This window comes from Pelmatolapia mariae, linkage group LG22, assembly GCF_036321145.2.
Source record: "Pelmatolapia mariae isolate MD_Pm_ZW linkage group LG22, Pm_UMD_F_2, whole genome shotgun sequence".
NCBI classification, from domain to species: Eukaryota; Metazoa; Chordata; class Actinopteri; order Cichliformes; family Cichlidae; genus Pelmatolapia; species Pelmatolapia mariae.
The window spans coordinates 18,953,879-18,960,446 of NC_086245.2; positions in this window are offsets into that span (position 1 = coordinate 18,953,879).

Below are 6,568 nucleotides of genomic sequence, written 5' to 3' on the forward strand. Positions count from 1 at the left end.
ACTAAGCTCCCCTCCTGCACACATTTTGATTACGTTGTTGCTTTCCAATGATAAAGTGTTCAAACAACAAAAGTTTAATTTGACTTTCTTTGAAGTGAAAATGCCACTTGTGTTTATTGTGGGAGGAGGTTTAAATCCATGGCTACAGGAGTTTTGGACAGCAGAGACAGGTGCTCTGCGACACAGCAACACTGATCACCACAGACCGCTACCCCTCCATGGACACAGCTTTCTAAATCTATGACTGTGACACACAGAGGGGCTTGTGGTTATGACACAAATATAGGGTTATGGAGACTGTGCCCTGTAGAGACATCACCTGTCGGAGGACCTCTGAGGAATGTAATGTGAGGTAGTCCCCAAACTCCTGCTGGCCTGACTGTATCATCTGGCGGCCAAAAAAATGACATCAGGGAATAATGATATAATTCACAATGATGTGTTTTTTCTTTAAACCTAAACAAGCACCGGGTCAAATGTTCACAAGGAGAAAAAGAAGAACAACAAACCTGCTTTTTGTTTCTTCCCTCCACTACCTCATCACTTCCACCTCTGACATCTACTTCTGTCCTCTGCTGTTGAATGCGAGTGAAGTATATAATCATTCATCTTGAATAAAAGCAAACCGCACTCTCAACAACAGAAACCGACAGCCTGCCCTAAACATACATTCAGCATGGTGTAAGTTTTACGTTGTCCTACAACAATAGCAGAGGCAGGTTACTCATGCTAACTATGTGCATTCCTGTCAATTGTCGTGCAGCAGTTTATGGAACATGCAGGTCGGTGGCATGAAACGTGGGAATGCAGCTGCAGTCTTTCACAAGTCACAAATCTCAACATTATTCCCTGGGCTCGCTCCCATTACATAACATAATATCACATAATCCTTAACTCTTTACTAGCATCTCATATAGAGACGGGCTGACAGCTGATCTTTACAGCGATGACTGGTGAACTCTTCCCAATGGATGTTCTGCTTTTAAGGTTCAATCAATTATTTAGTATTGTTTGTTTGTTTGCTTTAGTGTTGGCATTTAAACAGACCTTTGGGCTGCAATATTTAATCTGGTTATTAATTGATAAACTTTATTGATACCTGCAGGGGAAGTGGAATGTCACAAGTCAAGGTGATATAAAAGAGTGGAAAATTAACATGGCGGTCAGCATTTTCGCATAGAAAAGCTGATTGCTAGAACCAATTGAAGATTGCAGTGCTTTTATAACTGCAGCAACAATTAGAATTAATCCTTTTGGCTTACTAAAATGAAGTTTGACAAAGTTCTGATTGGAAGTTTTACGAATATCTGATTTAAAGACATACTGATAGTTAGAAATCACAGTGTTTATGAGACAGGGTAAGGCCGGGTTTTATTTTGAATTACAATCATCGGAGAGGCATGCAAACTAGTCAAAACTATGCAAGTTAATTTAGGGATAACATTTAGGGTGCAAAGTTACAGCCCAGGGCTTTTAAAAACAGGCAAATGTACGATATCTATTTCTGACTTGGAAGGTGAGACTGACAGAAAGATAAAGGACAATCAGTGGGGGAAGATGGTTACATAACAGTAGGGTATTGTGGATCCTAACGCTCCCACCCCACAATGACATCCTGTAGGAGGAATCCCCCCCTACACTACAACCCTCTCTCTTTTAGTCCGGTCTCCTCTCCTCCCCTCGGCAGTCCTAATGAGGACCGGCAGCAACCTAAGAAAAAGCTGTTGACAGACATATCAGCTTTACTTGTACCCTCAGGGATTAAAAATCAAAGTTTCGCTGTGGCAAAGCTACTCCCAACCCCCGTCTCTTTCTATTACAGTACCCTTCTTCAGCGTTGCTTTCATCTAGTAATCAACACTAAGAGCCGGGCAGTGGCCTCTGAGCTGAAGGCGGCCCCGTGACAACAAACAACAGCTGAGCGAGGACAGCGGGTGGTCGAAGGCACAAATGTATAAACCTGACCACGACGAAGAGCTCTCACACTCATATACACAGATTTGGTGGCACTCATAAACAACTCTGGTGTGAAGCTGGAATTACCCTTGGAGATGACCCAGAGTGGACTACAGGGGCCTCAGTGTTAGGAGGCTTCTGCCCTTTATGCTGTTTTTCCACCACACTTCCACCCCTCCAAGCATACACTCACGCTCCACAGAGCCCACTGAGCTCCAGGAGCCGACAGTCACTCAGGGAATCTATGGGAACGTAAAAATACTCGCATCAGCAAATGCGCGGCACACATAGTACAGCGCAAACTTGCTCCGCTCGACCCCCATCAACCTTTTATTTCTACTGCCGACGTTTACTTACACCATTTAATGGCTTTCCCGGACAGCACGCTTGTTTGTCTTTATTTAATCTCGTTTCTGTGCTGCTTTTCATGTATCATCTCCTCTTTAACACAGATCCCTTCTTAAAGGGAAGACCTCAGAGGACAAGGGAAAGAGGAGGAATAGGGACAGGGCAGTCGAATTGTTGATATAGTGTCTGTTGTGCTGGGTTAATGTTGTTGTGATAAGTCTGGTTATAGTCTTTGGAGAGTTGAAATGACATTGTCAAACAGCGCTGTGCTTGGAGCAAGAACCCCCGGTGAGCTGCACACTCCAACCATCACGTAGACACTGAAAAAAGACCAGCAGGCGGATTTCCCCGTTCCAATCAATGTAACAGCTTGCCATTCAAACGTATGAATATGCCAAAGTGTCAACCACAACACTTCGTGACTAAGTCAGGAAATGACAGCATGGTGGGTAGAGATGTCACTCAGTGGTCCATTCATAACCAGTCAAAAGCTCCTTTGTAACTTACTGCAACTTTTAGTGCCAATATAGAGGTGAGTGAGCAGGCTCCTCAAAGGACCCTGCAGCATTTTACTAACACTCACAGGGGGTAGAGGGGGGCACACAGTAGACACTACCTCACTTCCATCAGTCAAAAACAATCCTGAACCATAAATCCCCGAGCTAAAAAAAAAAAAATGACTACACACACACAAAGTAACACAAATGTTAACACTGTGTCTGATTTCTAAAAATAATGAGAACACATACTGTCTTGTTTTATTTAACAAACGGTTAAGGGCTTAAAGGAGAGATCAGTCCTTTATTATAAACACCAATATGAGTTTGAAGTTGTATAATTTTTGCTACATTTGACATTTTTGTGTAGTTTCAGTCAGAGTAGCAGTGCAACTGTCACTGATCACGTTTATCAGGGGGAAAAAAATCACAATGGTGACGTAGAGGTCTCAAAAACTCAAATATGATAGACTGGACGCTACAGAATAAATATAGTCATCTCAGCCTGACTGTGAGCAGCCCCGCCCACCTGCTGCTCAAACCTGTTTGTGAGGGGCAGCCAATCAAAAGAAAGAGAGAAAACTGTTTCTCCAGCTGTGGGTCATAGTGAGAAGTTGGAATAATATTTTTCTTTAAAAGATAAACAAGACTTACAATCTTTCACCTTTCATCATATTTTAATTATTATGTTAACATTTTGTTTTACTTTTTTTTGTATTTTTGATAAAAATCCGTAGAGTATGAGCTTTTTTTTTAAGCTTCTGATTTTGCATGTGCCAATAGGGACTTTTTAAAACTGTGAATCATACTAATCTACTGTTGTAGAGTTAAAAAAAATAAAAATGTGGAGCTGAAAAAGGACATAATAGGCTCCAATTAAAAGATCCAGGAGGTCTCACATGAAGAGAGGGTCATGAACATTCCTGCAACATTCCTGATTCAACCAGAAGTGAATTGGGAACACAGTTGTGCCCTGTAACCAGCTTCATTCAGGAAACTACAGATTAAAGTTGTTGTTTTTTTTGCTGAATAAATATTAACTGATAGAAGAGAATACATTAAATCCCAGGTACATAGTTGGAATGAAATAAATTTCTTAATTGAGATGGGAATTATTTTATACCTTCATAACTTAGAAGATCAATCACTGCAAGCACGAAGCCTTTGTCGAGGTTTACTGCCTCAAATTTTCAGAAGTGACGTGGGTTAGCACCAGAATTAAACGGATCCCTTCTTTGCCCCTGATGGTAGCTTTTGCACCATGTTACATTCAAACAAACTGATCATGTATCTCTGCCTCAGTGCTCACAGCGTTCAGGCTCTTTGATGCAACTTTCCTGAGTGTTAATGCGCAGAATAGCTCAGCTGCTTAACCCTACAGTATAAGCTTATTATGAACAGACATAAGCAATAAGAAAATTACTCTACATGGATCATTGAACTGTCACATTATTCTTATACAACGCTGACATGCCAAGACCTGGGAAGAGCTCACACTGAAGCCTGACAATGATTAAAGGAAAATATCCTGACACCTAAGGAGGAGAGAAAAGAAGATCAAACACGAAAGCCGAGTGAAAGATGATGCTCGGCCTCCAGCCGAACTCTTAACGCGGGTTTGTCCCAAAGTTGGTGAGGGCATTTGGTGCTGTGGCCAAATCACAAGGTCTAGACCACAGCCAGAGCAGTGAGCTCGAGTTCATACGCCCAAAGCTGATCTTTGATCTGACCAGACGAGGCAGCCAAGAAAAATACCACCAGACAATCCTTTTCACGCTCAACTTAAGCTCAAACATTCTCACAATCCTCGTTCCTCTCATTAGAAAGAGCCGAGCATGAGTCTGCATTCATTAATGCAGTTATTGTTCACTGATTAAGTCGATTAAGAAAGGACCCCCCGGTCAGAGTAATGTTTACTTGTGCCTCCGACTACCATGGCTCAAGCAGGGAATTGCAGAGTGAGTGATATATATAAGTGCAATTTTTTAAAAACACAATTTGATTGACCAGCATTTCAAAGTACTTCCACTTTTGAACTTTGACATTCAGCTCTAAGATAGAGTTAAATATGACATTTTATATTCACTATTAGTATTATTATTAGTTATAGTATTTTCTCTTCCACCACAATTACTTCTCCTTCCCTTTTAAAATTAAATTCAATTCAGGTTTATTTATATAGTGCCAAATCACAACAACAGTCACCTCAAGGTGTTTTATACTAAAAGGTAAAGACCTACAGCATACAGGTGACCCCATATGACCAAGTACTTAGGTTGGAGAAGGAATGCAGTCTGATCTCGCAGGAGCTGAGCGGCCTCTAGCCAAATAACTCGTGACTCTATTGTTAACCGCTGACCCTTTGTGGCACACAAAGCTTTTCCAGGACAGCAGCACTGCTCACGTAGTCTTGTTTGGGTGCAGCGTGTATAGATACTGATGGTGCGGTCGTGAGAGCACGTTAAAGATAGATTTGTTGCTAAATGTCTGCTCTTACTGAAAAATAATGAACCTCTGTTTGGACATAAATCAGGTGCCCAATTACAGTATATCAGTAGTGTTTAAAATGTGTTAGATCAGTGCTGCCCTCCTATGGCCATTTGGGAAAACAACAACGGGTTCCAATCTGACATAGCAAGCACATGATTGTTTGAACTGAGTTTTTGTCTTTTTAAAATTGTAAATGTTAATTGGATTGTTCTTTTCTATTCTGTCTACCTGAGCACTCAAAGCGCTATATACAACTTGCCTTATTCACCCATTCATACAAGCACCTTTTTTCTATGCATAATTACTATCTAACATTCACACATTCATACTCTGATGAATGCATTGGAGAGCAACTTTGGGTTACTATGTTGCCAAAGGATATTTGGCACATAGAGTGGAGCAGCCCAGGACTCATACCACCAACCTTCCAATTAGTAGATGACCTCCTCTACCTACTGAGTTACAGCCACCCCAGCTCGTCAGGCTACCTGAAGCCTGCCTTTATCACTCATTTTCAGAAGAATGCCTTTTTGTTTCTTAAACCACCTACTGCTGACCATGAATCATTAAGTATATTTAAAAAAAAGAAGTTTAAATTGTATCTTTAGTCACTTTGTTACCAGCAGACTGTCACAAAAGGCACATAATTTATTCAAATTTCTTAAGCTGAACTTATGAAAAGAGACACAGATGACCCAATTTGACCTATAATATAATATTGTCGCACAAACAAGGTGACTGCCAGAGATATTAGCTGAAAACAGATGAAACAAGCGGAGCGCAAAAGAACAAGGATCAGGCCTGAAAAACTATCTACAGCAGGTGAGCAGAATCTGAAAGTCATCCATCTACTGTTCACTGAAGCATCTTCAGAAATGGTCTCTGGAAGGGTGGCTGCCAAGAAGCCATTCTTAAAGGGAAACGGGCAGAAAAGACTGAGGTGTGCCAAATTACACAAGAACTGAAATAAAAATCAGTGGCAACAGGTCTGAAGGAGTGAATTTTTGGTTCAAATCGTTATCAATGTGTACAGAGGAGGTCAGCAGTCAGCATCTACAGCCATCTGTAAAACATGATGGAGACTCTGTCGTGATTTGGGGTTGCATATCAGCTAAAGGTATTGGGGATCTTGTCAAAATTGATGAAATTACAGACACAGAAACTGATTTTGATCCACCACATAATACCAACAAGAAAGCATCTGATTGTTAACACCCTGCCAATTCAGTAAAAGCACACTGGGATAGAAACACAAACACTGGAATACTATCAGTCAT